Source organism: Rousettus aegyptiacus, unplaced genomic scaffold (assembly GCF_014176215.1).
Source record: "Rousettus aegyptiacus isolate mRouAeg1 unplaced genomic scaffold, mRouAeg1.p scaffold_m13_p_1, whole genome shotgun sequence".
NCBI lineage: Eukaryota > Metazoa > Chordata > Mammalia > Chiroptera > Pteropodidae > Rousettus > Rousettus aegyptiacus.
Window position 1 is genome coordinate 99224244 of NW_023416284.1, and position 15600 is coordinate 99239843.

The window sequence follows — 15600 nt, forward strand, 5'->3', positions numbered from 1 at the left end:
TTATTTATCCATTCATCAGTTGATGGACAATTTTTTGTTCTGCTTTTCAGCTATTATAAATAATGCTGCTATGAACAATCCTGTACAAGTTTTTGTGGGGACATATATTTATTCCTCTTGGGTATATCCCTAGTAGTGGAATTGCTGGGTCAAATGCTAACAGCGTGAGGAGCTGCCAGACCGCTTTCCAAAGCAGTTGCACCATTTTATATCCTACCAGTAATGTATGAGTGTTCACATGCCTGTTGACGCTTGCTGTCTTTTTGATTATAGCCGTCTTAGTGGGTGTAAAGTATTATCGCACTGTGGTCCCAATATTGCTTTACCGAGGCTTGTTTCTGATTGGCGTTCTGCAAGATAAATGAATGTTTTTAATCACTTTGCTATAATATGCATTTTTATTAATTTTGCTTACCCATAAAAATAATTAGGTTCGATATATATAAATGAAAAGTGTTTGGTTATCTATTACTGTGTAACAAATCACCTCGCAACTTAGGGACTTAAAATAACAATCATTTTATTATCTCTCGTGAATCTGTAGATTGACTAGTTTCAGCTGGCTGGTTCTTCTGCTCTGTGTGATACCGGCTGGGACTGCCATCACCTGAGAGCTTGACTGGACAGGAATGTCCAAGATAGCTCACTTCACACCTTCTCAGAGATATCTGGAAGGCTGAACTCAGATGGAATACTTGGATAGCTGGTATTCTTCTTCTCTCCACATAGTCTCAGAGCCTCTCTCTCTCTACATGGCCTTTCCAGCTGAATAGTTGGACTTCATATGTGGCAGCACAAAAGATCCAAAAGTGCAAAAGTAGAAGCTTTGAGACCTGTCTAAAGCTTGGGCCTGGAACTGGCACCACATCACTTCCACCGCATTCTGTTCGTTAAAGGAAATCTGGGCCACTCTAGATTCTGCATAAGGGAATCATACACAAGGGCATGAGTCTTGCAAGACATGGACCCTTAAGGGCCATCTTTGAAGACTAGTTACACAAAAAGAATAGTTCACTCAGGTAAGAGTAACAAATTTCCTAATTTACTAACATTACTGTTAAATGCTTTCAGTTTTTAAGTCGTCTATCACTGAGGACATTTCAAGAAGCAGGAAAAACCTCTAGCTCACAAGAAACCACCAATACTCTATGAAAACAAACTCCGTACCTTCAATATTTCTTGTTCTCTAAAGTGTAAAGGACATGCAGAAAGGATCATTCTTACCAAAAAAAACAAACAAACAAACAAAAAAAAGGACCCCAATGTCAGTTATTAAAGATTTTGCCATATATAAAAATTGTCAGGTCATTCTCACTTTCAAAGCATACCTCCTTCTAACATGTTTGGAAGATTGCCTTATCCACCATTCCACATGCTAGATTATTTTTGGATTTGCATGCTTATACTCTCCAACACAGGCCACTTCCCCTGTGTGGTTCACTTTGAAAAGGAATAGCAATAGAGGTCTCCATGCTGCAGAATTTGAGACACTAGTTCTGAACAGCATATCTGAAGACATTCTACACTTTACAACATTTGAAAGCACCTTGCCAGCATCCAATCTTAAGATAAATGGGGGCTTAATACTTAAAAAACACTCATTAAGTCCAAGAAGAGAGCCAACCTCCTGTGAGGTAGGAAGCTCCCAGCTCCAGAGGAGTTCGAGTAGAACTGGGTCACCTATCAAGGATGCTGCTGTAAGGATTTGGGGAAGTTGGAGAACACTTAATCAATTCCAGATCTTATTATCTGAAACTTGTTAAATATAGACAAATAGACAAGCATTACTCACAAATGAGACGCTTTGGTTCTGAAGTCAGACAGATCTGAGTGTATAACCTGGCTTCACTGTTTACCAGCTACATGATCATGGACATGTTCTCTAAACTCTATTTCCTCAAGTGTACTATGTGTAAATATAATATTACTTACACTTAAGGTATAAGTTCTGCAACTGTACCAGAAAGCATGCAGATGCTCCATTCTTGAAACCAGGTCTTCATATACAGGGTCATGGACTTCTCTGAGAATCTAATGAGAGCTTGGATCCTCCACGTTCCTCCAACCCTTATAAGTATAATGAAAATGTTGCTACAAGTTTATGCATTTCACAGACCCTCAGTTGTCCATCCATGGTCCTCCCACGGAGTAACACACCCTGACTCTAAACTAAACACAAAAGCAAAAAGCCCACAAAGAAAAGGCAGTGATGACCCCCTCGTGAAAATCATAGCAGCTCTGAAGGCAAATACACTGTATATTCAGAGTCTCAGTCTATCTCTGAAGTCTCAAAGTGTAATCTTAGGAGAGTAAACTGGCTCCACAGAAATTTTCCTTATTTTATGGTTTTAAGAAATATTATGAGAGAAATAAAAAGTGAATAAGCAATACATGATCATCTTATCTTCAACATTTTACTCATTTTCTATACTCTAAGAATTTTATTTTTTTGAGAAGTTCTCTGAGGAAAGCCTAATTTTATTTTTTTTCCAGAATTTCTCCTGGATCTTCACTCTTTGTTTTTCTACATAAACTAGAAGACATAACTAGATGGAGAAGCTGACCATGGAAACCAAGTCTGTCATCAAAAAGGAAGAAGGGAATTTTTGCTAACTTTTGGTATCTTAATCAAGCCCCACCCTGGAGTATTACCTAGAGGCTAACCAACCTGTAAGCATTTATTTGATGGTATATCAGTTGGAAACTCTGAGTGGCACTGGGTAAAAAGTCCTGGTCCAATGACCAATGAGGAGAAATACCAAGTTAACGCATCTTGGAACCAGAGTTACTCTTCTAAGTCTAAACCTCCCAGAAGTGGATCAGATAAAGAAACATTATATATATTTTGAGCATATTATCATTGTTAATTATTGATTTTTAACAATAAATGAATGGATAACATCCCTTGGGCTTGAATAAGGAGTTTTTGTGTCCCTCACCTTATTGTACATTTCTCCTCTTAGGTTGTTTTAAGCCTGAGCTTAATTTTTAATAATTCGGTAATGAATCTTATTTAATCTCTCTTAATCCTCTTGCCTAATTCTCTTTTACATTAAGGGATTAAACACAGAAAAGAAGACGTGGCCAAATGATGACTCACTCCTCTCAGTGCTGATCCCCAAAGGCAGATAGACGAGAAGAAATGTCCCAGCAGTGAATGAAACACACAAGTCTAAACTGAGAAATAAATCATCTGGGTCTCAGCCCACTTAACTTCCCCTTTCATGGCAAAAAAAAAAAAAAAAAAAAATTAGTCTTAAAAGGTTTGCAAATACTATTGACTGCTTTACCTTCTACAAAATATTCTCCAATAAAGCTGACATTACTAATTCACTGCCACAGACTATTTGCTTTGAGCTATTTCTCTAATAGTGGGGATGGGCCACACTGAGTCATCCACACTCTTGCTCAGTCCCCTAAGAACCCAGGAAAGTCATTTACTTGAGGATTACCAGGATTAGCAATGCATGGACTGTGGCTGTGGAGTAGGGCCCCAGGCAGGTGGACTGTGGAATTTTGGGGCTGAAAGGAGAGGCTAAGTCTCAATGGTTGGGTGGAGACTGAGCAGATCAACTTACTCAACAGAACCCAGAAATGGTACCCTAGTTACATCCCTGGGGCTCTGTGTTGCCCATCTACTTCTGGTTTCGACCCAAGCTGGTAAAGTATAGCATGATGGGGTGGGGCTAAAGAGTCTGGGCTCTGATGTGACCTGTGTTTTGCATCTCTTGAATTAAGCCTGGAAAATTCCCTTCTTTCCAACCACATTTGTACGATCACCAGCCCTGAGTGTGGGACAATAAAGTAGGACCTTCCTACATGCCATGATTTAGGGTGACAGATAAATCACCCCTTCCTGAGGAGACCTGCCACATAGCTTAACATTTCTACAGGACACCCTCCTTTAAAGCAAGGCATTGAAAACAGCTGCAACAAAGCAAATGAGGTTTGGGTCATCTATCATATAAACGTCTTCTCTGTTATCAACACCTTATTGAATTAATTTATCCGATTCGCCCACTGAAACATATGAACTCTGAAAACAGCATTCTGGATTGGCTACTTTCACTGCAACCTGGGGCCCAAAATTTCAAATTTGCATTCTGGTATAATTCTGCCAATAATTCCAGCCATCACACTGAGACTTGTGTAGAAAGTATCAAAATATGATGATACCAAACACAAAACAGTCCACACTTTGTAGCCCACATTCCTCTGCCGGTTCACATTCCTTTGCTTTCTCATGATGCAAAGAAGCTGCATTCTTTGCATCATGAGAAAGCAAAAACCAAACCAAGATTGGGAAGAAATGTTTAAATACTGTGATCCAAACCAGAGAAGGAAAGTGAGAAAGGTCATAAAGAATTCAGAGTAGCAGATTATCCAACATAGGAGTCGGGGGCTTTGTTCACGCTCATCCACCCCTAACCCCCATCCCGGCAGGCCAGGCTTTCTGAATTCATCTTTGATTAGGCTAGTAGTTAGTGACCTGGTCTGGACGATGCAGGTGTGTTCTGGTCTGTTCCTCCAGCCACACGGTAAGGCAGACAGGACAGCCTCTGTCCCAGCAGGGATAGAAGATGACAGTTGGGAAGATAAATTCAAAATAGGGGAGTGTTAGCAAGCCCATATGACTTCACAACCATACCACGTCCTCCAATCTGGCTTTGTAATGAAAGCGACATTTTAATCTCTAAACATATATTTCAAAAATAAAATTAAAATAATAGCTAAAAAGAATCCCAAGAATCTAAATGGGAGAAGAGACATACTCGTCTGCATAGCCGCACCCTGCATCCCGAGTGACTTTCGGTTCCATATATTAATCGGCAGGAGCACACTGCCAGGGGCACAGGGCTTGAGGGGAGAATTCGTTTCTGACTCAGCCTTTACCCACAGCCTCTCCCAGCTCTGACACTACTCAGGTGTGTGCACATGGGCTGGGTCCGCTGCTTTTCCACACTCTCAAGGAAGGGTGCCTTCTATACTGCCAGAACAGTAAATATATGAAGGCTTGACTCCTGCGAAACAAACGCTTCTGTGTTAGACACCAAGAAGGATACTGAGATAACAAAACGGAAAGAAAATCTGTGAATTCTTAGGGCCCTCTCTCAACCAAGTCATGTCAATGACTATTATGTCATAGGCTGGAATAGAGGTACTTAACAGGGGTTGTAGGCATGTAGAGGAGGAAATATTTAAGTCTATCTAGGGAAGGGAGGGATTCAAAGATAAGATTTTTGGCTGCAAGTAATAGACTACTCAACTACAGTGGCCTAAGTAGTAAAGATATTTATTATCTCATATAGCAAATATGGAGGCAGGAAGTGCAGGGTTTATCTGGATGCCATTAAGAACTAGGCTCCTTTCAGCCTAGTTGTAGGGAGAGAAGGCTTCATTTTACTTTAAATCTTCTCTATTGTGGATTTAATATGAATACCCCATTCTTATATTCATCATTCCTGACCCATCGTTTTTTGATTTCTCCAATGAATAAAATATATTACAGATTTTAAAAAATGTTTAATTACTCAGTCCAAACATGTTTCCTTTATTTATGCTTCCTGCATGAAACAATAACTTTCAGTTCTGCGGTAGTGACTATATACTCCAGATTGTCTCAAGCATTGGTGAGTGAGCCTTTATAACAATTGTTTTAGAGCACAGAGATAATTTCTTTCCCATTCTAATGAAAATGCCAAACTAGGTCAACTTCTTAAAAGTTTTAGGAAAAAAAGCAAGATTGCAATTTTTAAAAATTGCATGTATTTACTTGATTATACAAGAGTAATACATATGCACCTTAGAAGCTATGGACAGTTAAAAAGTTTGTACAAGATAGAGATGTAAAAAGAGACAAATGGAGTTATGCAGTGCACAACCTATGAGGCCATATGTGGCAACCTTATTCTGAAAGCAGAGCACAAAGGTAAAAAGCAACAATATTAATATTTCGCTAAGTTTCCTTCCAGTCTTTCTCTAAGTATATTGTATTTTTAAAAGATATGATAATGTATACCTGCTTTAAACTTCTTTCACTTAACAGTTAAATACAAACATTTTAAATATTTAATTAAATAATCTTGAAAACATTATTCTCAATTGCACCATATTTTATTATTTCATTTAACAAACACATATATTTTTTAGGTGCCAGCCAGCCACTATCCTAAACTCATTGAAAATATTAATGCATGTAATCCTGCACAGATATCTTTGTTTGCCTCTCCAACACTGCTACCCTCTTTCACCCTCCTCTATGCCACTGAATACTGACCTGTACAGACTGCATCAATAAGCTTCTGTGCCCTCTCACTTCCCCTGGGTTTGACCAATGATGACTTGTGGTAGTTTGGATTATCATCCCTGACTTAACTCTTCCCTCTCTCCCTGTTAGGATTTGCCATGTGACTTTGCTTTCTGCTAGAGTCTATGTAATATAAATATCTCTACTTTATTTAGTTCAGGCTCAGTCACATGATATGCTTTGGTCAACGGAATATTTGCAGATTTGGCATGAGCAGAGAGGACTTGCCTGTTTAATTTGGCCTCTCAGCTGGTGGTCCCAAAATAAGAAGTCTGCGAAACTGACCTGAACCCAAACAATCCAAAACCTGAAGCAGAGCAGCCCCAGTCAACCTGGGAATGAGAGAAACAAATGTTTGCAGGCGTTTGCTGCTGAGATGTAGGGTGGTTTGTATGCACAATTGCAGCAGTGGCAGGCTAATCACAGATGTCTCAGAAGGAGCCTGGAAGGTCACTGTATTCATGAAGGGTTACTGGGCTTCCATCAAAGGTCACAGCTCCTCCTAGGCTCCCTCTCTCTCCATGTTCCAAAAACCACCCAACTGCTCCCTGTGACTTTCCACTACTACTAACCCGGAACACTGCACTATTCTTGATGGTTTCCCTACACGTTGTTCACACGTCTGTAAAAAGTCCCTTTATTAAAAGCTTCTCAATTTAGTGTGTCACTCAATTTGAGTGTCGCCTTTTTCCTGCATGGACTCTCACGTAAAAATTCTCATAACCATTCTATGATGTAGATACAATCGTTATCCTCGTTTTACTAATGAGAAAATTAAAACTTAGGGAGGTTAAATAATGTGGACGAGGTCACACAGCAAGTCAGTGGCAGAGCTGAGATTTGAATCCAGGCAGGCTGGGTTTGTGCTGCCCCCCTGAGCTGCTATAGGTCCATCTAGTGGGCCTGCCATAGTTTATTTATCTAACTCCCTACAGTTAGACTTTTAGATGGTGTTTATATGTTTGTTAGCGGGGCTTTGTTTGTTTTTTTATTTGCTTTTTATGTTTGTTATCAGGGGCTTTGTTTTTTCTTTGTTTTTTACTACTATGATGAGTAATCTCTGTATAAATATTTGCTCATTTTCAGGGTTAAGAACATTTCTGAAAGTGAAATTGTTGGATTAAAGAATATAAATCTCTCTGTTCCCCAACCCTTTCTTTTATATTAAAAATTGTTTCCTTTTAACAATAAAGTGATCACATCCAAGAAACAAAATTCAAGCATTACAGAAGTATGTATCATAGGACATGAACATCCCTGTAACTCCATATTCTTTAAAACCATTGACTCAGGATCTAAGTTCTCTTTAATAACAATTAATAGTAATTTTTAATTTTTATTTGAAAATCAATAAATATGTGCTGCGGGATTGCAGAAAAGTGAAAAAGAAAAATAAAAAATCATTCGTAATGCACAGGTCATGCTCTGTGTATGTGTGTGTGTAAACAAACATGAGATCATACTCTAAATACAATCCGGTGACATGCTTTCTTCACTTAGCAATATACATTCTCATGAATTTTTTCACATCTTTAAATGTTCTTCTACAATATTAAGTGCATAGTATGTATATTTCTAAAACCACCTCTTATTACTGAAGCAATATACTATCATTTATGTGACCTTTCCATAGAACTAGACATTTAAGTTATTTCATCCTTTTAACCACAATAAATAAAATTTCTATGCACATAATTATAAAAGGATATTTGTACATATTTCTTATTACTAATTTAAGGTGTGTAGAAATGTGGAATTGCTGCATCAAAATGAATGCACGTTGATAAGGCTTTTGATTCCTGTTACTACTGGCCTTCCAAAAGTCTGACAATTTATTCTCCCATCAGCAGACGTTATTATTGTTTAATTTTTTTTTCCAATGTCTTTAAGTTAAATTTAAAAAGAGAGGGAGATCTTTTTGGTTTGTATTTACCTTCATTTGCTTACCAAGGAGATAGAACTTTTAATAATTTTGTTGTCATTTATATTTCTGTGGTAAATTGTGTACTTTGCTATTTTTGTATTAGTAGTATGTTCGTCTTTTAAAAAATGCTTTGTAAGAACTCTTTTAAATTGTCATATATGTAGCAAATGTTTTTCCCACATTGTCATTTCTACTGTACTTTTTAAAATGGATTTTCCATGTAGTCAAATTTAATGTGTTTTTACCCTTTCGTTGTCTGCCTTTCATGTGGTACTTAGAAATGTTTTCTTCACCCAAAGATCACATAAACATTCACTGGTTTTTCTTCTGATTCTTAGGTAGCTTTATTTTTTCACCTTAAAAGTTGTAAGCTATCTAAAATACATTATGCTATTTTGGGAGAGCTAGGATCTTAATTTTATTTGCATTCAAATAATCAGTCTGTTTGCCCAACATCATTTGCTACATAAATTATCGTTCCCCAATTGACCTGAACCACTTTTATTCTATACCAAATTTCTTATATATTTTGGATTCACATTCTGGACTTTCAATTTTGCTTCATTGATTGATCTATTCGGTGTCAACACCTCACCGTTTAAAGTACTGTGGTTTAATAACTTTTAATACCTAGTAGTCCAATTACCCCACCTTCGTAATTATTCTTTTAAAAAATTTTTTGAATTTTTCTTCAGTAGGTATTCTATAAGATGAACTTTAGAATCATTTTGTCACATTCCAGGAAAAATTTTTCTGGAATTTCTGTTGAAATTGCTTTCAGTTTATTAACTAATTTAGGGGAAATTGTCTTTATAATATTTAATTGTTTCACTTAGAAATATGAAATTTCATGTTCCATTTATGCAAGCCCTTTGAGTCACAATGTACAATTTGTCTTTTTCTTCACAAAAGTCTTGTACGAGTATTTAAAATAATAAAAGACATGACTTGAAGTTCTATGGTGAATATTTTCAAATCTCAGAGAGACCCAATTAGGAAACAAAGGATCTAACTTATAGTTTGAGCTAGTCATTTAATACCTGGAAAAATTCACAAAATTCATTTCAGCCTCAGTTTTCTCAAATGGACTAATGACCCCTTCCTTTTCCTATTTTCAGAGTTTGCCTGAGGATCACACAAGCACTGCAATTAGAGAGAGTTACATCAATACAAAGGGTTATTATTTTGCCAATATATAGCTAAAAATGGGAATGTGCCCAGTAGGGATTTTACCATATAAAACAACCCAGCCAATCAAGAAATAATTAGAGAGAACCCATAGAGCATCCAGCTATCTTTGCCAGCGCGAAGGAGTTTTTCCAGATCTGGCGACTTCAGTGCTAAAACCAAGAAAGTTCCAGACGAACCAGGATGCATTGGTCCTCCTAGCTGTCAGGTACCCCCTTCGGACTCTAAAATGTTGTAATTCTTTTCATTAATCAATGTCACCATAATAAATAAATTTTTAAAAAGGAAAAAATAAAGTTATATTAAAAATTAGAGTCATCCTTTTAAAAAAGTAAATAAAAGATAAAATGCTGTAATTCTAGAGTTCTATACATAAGCGAGAACAGGCCCATGTTCAAAGGGTGTTTCTAGTCTAATAGTGGAGACACAGTGAATGCTTATGAAATGATGAGGAAATGTGTACGTACTGAATTGTTCCATAAGGACTGGTGGTGCAAAATGGCTCTCAAAAGGGGAAGATTGGTTTGGACCTGGGATTCTTTGTGGAAGTGTTTGAACTAGACTTAAGAACCAGAAGCATTTGACTGGGATGGGATTCCAGATGGAGGTTGAGGGGCTGAACAAGAGGTAAGAATCAGAGTGCTGTTGCAAGAACAGAAGAGTCAGTACTTGGCCCCTAGCCTGGCACATGGGAGGTACTCAATGAACACAAATTCAGTAGAGTTCAATATACTCGGTAACATTGAGATTTTGAATTGAGATTTTGGATCGCACACTCTGAGGTTCACAAGAGTAAACAATTAGAAATGCAGAAAATCACCTAAGAGCCTCTCTCATAAAACACTAAACGACATAATATGAAATTTATACAACCAATATGTTTCTCTTTCTCTTTTGGCTGCCAGAGTTTTAGTGCTAAATTTAGTGCCTAGGACAACCTCAAGAACTAGTTCCCATTTACTCTTTCCACTTCCTTTAATCAGGCATTGTTCTTTCATATCCTGAAATATGTTAGTTTACATTGCTTAAAAAAAAATTACTACCTGAAAAATACATTATGGAAAAATTATAAAGAAAAATGTAAAGATGAAAGTTAAAATTCCTGGGAGCATTTGAGATCTTGCCGATGTCATTAATTTAGCTCAAATAAACTCATATGATTTCAAAAAAAAGAAAAAGAATTTCTGATATTCCCTCTAAATATAGCTACTGTTAATGTTTTAGTGTTCCCTCCCACACACATACACCCAAAGACTTTTTCTTTCTGGATATTGTACTGAATATGTTTTCTAACTTGCTTTTTAACTTAATAATACTTCACAAAGATTTTTCATTTCAATAAATTACTTCTACTTCAGCACTCTTTGCTGTTACGTATTATTTCATTTTATACTAATTCATTTAACTAGTCTCCTAAAGAATAAGAGAATTGAAATTTTTCCAGGTCTAATTTTGTGTCTGAATACGCAATCTGATTGTTTCCTTGAGTAAAGTCCTAGAACTAAAATCACTGAGCAAAGTCAAAGTATGTTTTCTATGATATCATTGAGAGGTTAAGAGGCAGGTTCCAGGTACAGAATGCTTGGGTTCAGATCCTGTGTTTTCCAACTTTGTGGCCATCAGTCTGTTCTTTAATCTCTCCAGCCCTTATTTTACAACTGAAATTAAGATAATAATTGTACCTGTTTCATAGGATTGTTGTGAAGATTTAAATGAGATAATGTATGTGAAGCACTTAGCACAGCGTCTGACATAAAATGAGCACTCAGTAAATGTAGAATGTAACAATTGTCATTCATACAAAAGTCAAATCCTTTGAGGGAGTTCATAGACTTTAACTCAAATAAAAGTTTAAAAGTAGCAATGTGTGCTGAATGACAGTGACAGTGCCAATTTATTTCCACCTGAGAAGTTTCCCCAAGGACACAAACCTATCCTTCTCTGCAAGTGTTTTAATCCAGTCCCCCTAGTGGCCAAGAGGCTGAATTTTCAAGATAACTAAACTAACCCTGCTCTTTCAAGGTTAATCCACAAAAGGGAAATACAAAGCAACCTTAATTTAAAAAAATAAACATTAAATTTATAATAACTCAAGTAACACCCATCAAGATCATATTTGGTCTCTGCTTTCTCAAAGTTGCCAGATTCTGATTTAATCAGGCAGTAGCGTGGCTGAATACCAGGATTTGAAAAAGCTCTCCGAGAAATTTTGATGTTCGGCTGAGGCTGAGACCCAGTGGGCTAAAGAAGGTTGGCAAAGATGTCTTCAAACTCATTTTAACTTCTTTTCCATCCAATCCTCAATCAGACAGGCTAGGAAGAAGTTGCTTCAACTCTCACCACTTCCTCTATTTTACGAGAGTTCCAAAGAGAATAAACAACACATTTGAATAATCTCCCTCATCTAACTTCTTGTTGCCTCTGTCCATGTCCAGCTAGAAATAAACTGTGAGCCACGTAAATAATTTCTAGTAGGCACATTCAAAAGGGGAAAAAGAGATGAGTGAAATAATGTTAATGGTATATTTTATTTACTCCAAATATATCCCAAACAATATCAATTTAATGTGTAGTTAATACAAAACATTATTAATGAGCTATCCTACATTCTTTTTTTTTTTTCATACTAAGTCTGAAATCTGGAGCTTATTTTACACTCACAGTACATATCAATTCACACCAGCCACATTTTAAGTGCTCAATAGCCATATGCGGCTAGTGGCTACCATGATGGACAACAGCACAGGGTTAGAGGTTAAAAGAAAATTAAATAATTAAATAAATTAATTAGGTAGGGCTCAGTCTCCTTTAAAATGGGCCTGTAGTAGTGCTGCTCTTTGGCGTTATTATAAAGATTGATGAAAAAAAATGCCTATTTCTTGGGGGGAGGGGTTAGTGAACTCTCAGCAATGTTTAGTTTCTTTTATCTTAAGGTCATGTGGTAAATGAAATGACTCCTCTTTTTCCTCTAAAATGGGGTTTTTTTTAAACATGTTTAACCCATGTTCCTTTTTGTTAAACATAAAAAACACATGCTTTTTTTCTATAATATTTTAAATTTTGAAATACAATTTTAAAAATCAATGTTGTGACTAAAAAAGAAATAGCACAAAGATTGTATTATCACTCTTCCTCCCCCAACCTGGGAGCATGTGCCCCCCGCCACTCCACTTTCCATTGTGATCCTGCTCTAAAACACCTCCCTGGTTTCAAAGCTGCTGTCTAGACTTCAGAAGAGCCTGGCATTCACTTAGGGGTTTTAAATGAAAAGCAACTCTTTCGTCATTACAAAAATAACACATACTTCCTAAAGAAAAATCAGAAACTATAGAGAAGCAAAAAGAAGAAAATCGGAATCACCAGATCCCCAGCATCCACAGAAGAAGCATGCTAACACCTAGGGTATATCCTCAAGGCACCTGTTTCCACTATGGCTGCTCATTAGAATCACCTGGGGGTTTTAAGACATATGATGCCCAACTGCATACCCAGAGACTATGATTTATTTGGCCTGGGTGCCACCTGGGCATTGGGGTTGCTTTTTTTAATTCTCCCCAGGTGAATTCTAGTGAACACTGAAGACAAGAATCGGTGTTCCAGAGCAGTGAGTCTCAGACTTTCACGTGCACACCTATCGGGTGGCGATCTTATAAAAAACCTAGATTCTGACTAAGTCTGGAGTGAGTCCCCAGACTCTACATTTCTATTAAGATGATACCGATACAGCAGATCTGCTAACCATAATTTTCATATTCCAAATCCTTAGCTATTTATAGATATCTATGTGTACTTTTTTCTTTAAAAATTCCTACCATAGTCCTGTTTCATAATCTGCTTTTTTAATTCAATGATCCATCATGACCTCCTTTGCATGTTAAAAAAATAGACTTCTGTAAGATCATTTTAATTGCCTACTTGAGATTCCTTTTTAAGGACATACAATTTTAAATCACTTAGTGCAGTGTTTCTGAAGGTGGGGAGTTGCAGCTGATGTATTACACCATCTGGGAAATTCCACCTCTGCCTCCATTCTGGTGACTAAATCAAGATGGGGCTCTTCAAGCAATTCTGATAGATTATCCCTCTCTCACTTCCCAAACCTTGAGAAACACTGATTTAACAAGTTCCTATTTAGGGAACATTAGATTTCCAGCAGTTTTTCATAACAAACATAGCAAAAAAAAAAAAAAAAAACTAAAAAAAGAAGAGATCCTATCAAACTCATATGGTGTTATTACTGTTCCCATTTTATAGCTAAGTGTCTCCTAGAAATCTGCATTTGTAAAAATTTTCCCATGAGATTCTAATATGGGAATCTTGTTTAGGAATCATTGAAATTCCAGTTTCAACACTTTTGCACTTGTGAGAAAGATAAGTGTTTCCTGGATAAAGCCAAGTTCAGAGTTCTGGGCACACCCATAGCCCCTCCATATCCTTGTGCTGAGGAACGAGGCCTCAGACAGAGCCATTTTCATGGGACAGGTGAATGGACCAAAGGTAGGAAATCACTGCACATCAGCCGTGAAAGGCCCAGGCAGCAGTCTATGAGGGGCTCTGCTGTAAAAAACCTACTTATAAGACAGGAGGCAATTGAGGTCCAGAACCCTTGATACGTAGAAGCTTGGAGAGAGTGGAAGCCATGAGGCAGAGTAAAGAATGAGAGGTGGGCTGGTAGCAATAGAAGTGTGAGAAGCAAAGGCAGAAGGGAGCTGTGTTACTGTCATGCCGAGGAGTGGGCAATTTCCTGCAGAGATAGGGACAAGTCATTGTCCTTAGTGCTCTGGGTCCTGGACCCTACCTGGTTTATGAGCTGTGTTTTAGTTCCAGTGAAGTCCAGCCAGGAAGCCACTCTAGGTGCCTGCAGAGCCCTGATTCCCACGATTAACATGTAGACTCTTCACAACAATTGTGTAACCCACAATCCCACTGGGAGAAGGGAATTATTTGGTAAACCAAGGAAGACTGTTCATTACAAGCAAAAGAGCCAACATATACTCTAAGTCATTTGATTCATTTGTTAAATTTTGTCAACAAAAGATATAAAATCTGATTTTAATGAGAAGAAGAATGGAAACAGAGTAACTGCAGGAGGTGGAGACTAGGAGGTTCCTTGGGAAGCAAGAGAGAGGGAAAACATTGCGGAGAGGGTTGAGTTGAGAAAGAAAGGAATATACTTCTTCACTGGTAGCTAGTCTAGGCTATTCCTGGGAACCTGGACTGACCAGTCAGAAAGAAGACCCAGAGCATGGCTAGAGTCACAGGGAAGGGAAGCTGAATTTCACACTGTTGTCCAGAAGGTGCTGAAGGAGTGATGTGATGACCAGAGACATCTCAGATGGTGCAGAAAACAGGCGACTCCCCCAAGGTGACTTTACCTCTGTTGATGACAAATCAGAAGTAGCAACCTGATTTGCTGACCTAGAGTCCAGTCTCTCTAACCAGAGCCAAAATAAAGATTCCAGTCCACTTTCAGAGGACAGAACTCAGGCATCCGAAAAGTCTCCACCATTTCCCCTAAGACAAAATATATGAAAGCAAGAACTAGAGAGTCAGAAATCAGTGTCTTCCTGTTGACCATCCAGCTGACTGGTTTGTACAAGTCCTCAGCTACCAATTAACCCCCAAATAGGCCTGGGTTTTACTAGTGTCTTTCCAAAAGCTCTGATTTAGTGGCATTAGTCTGAGAAGGCTTATAGAATAATATTAACAGAAATAATAACAGTTAATATGTATTAAGTCCTTGATATGGGCCGGATATCATATCTGAAGCCTTATACCCAATATCTCATTTCATTTTCACATCAGCCTTATGACTTAGATACTATGACTACTCTCACTTTACAGATAAGCTGATGCTTAGAGAGGCTCATTAATTTGACCAATATCATTTAGCTAATTAGAGGAGAAATGGGATTCATGTTATACCTGTCTGAATCCAGAGTCTATACTCTTGGTCATTTGAGCTATACTTACATCAATTATCTCATCACTTATGACAGTTAAAAGAGAGTGTAGAAATGATCTAAGTTCAAGCCCCATTTAAAATATGAAGACATCTTCAAAATCTCCCTGTTTCATAGAGTAGTAGACTCGGAAAATTAAAAGAGTTGCTCTTCCCGTAAGCGGCCTGAGGTGACCTCCAAAAATGGGTCGCTATTCATTTGACCCAGAAAACCTCACA

The 15600-nt window shown here is 37.6% G+C and overlaps 1 long non-coding RNA gene across 2 annotated transcripts; it reads right to left on the reverse strand.

Annotated features, from left to right (window-relative positions):
- On the reverse strand, positions 1-7539 carry LOC107502022. 2 transcript variants are annotated; one of them, XR_001594908.2, is made up of 4 exons: positions 6278-7539; positions 4490-4559; positions 1933-2067; positions 1-350 (listed from the first exon to the last, which is right to left on the reverse strand). It is a non-coding gene; the product is annotated as an uncharacterized LOC107502022 (long non-coding RNA). The 2 variants fall into 2 exon arrangements; XR_001594909.2 differs by lacking the exon at positions 4490-4559 and having other exon boundaries at positions 6278-7535.
- Between the last annotated feature and the right edge of the window lie 8061 nt (positions 7540-15600).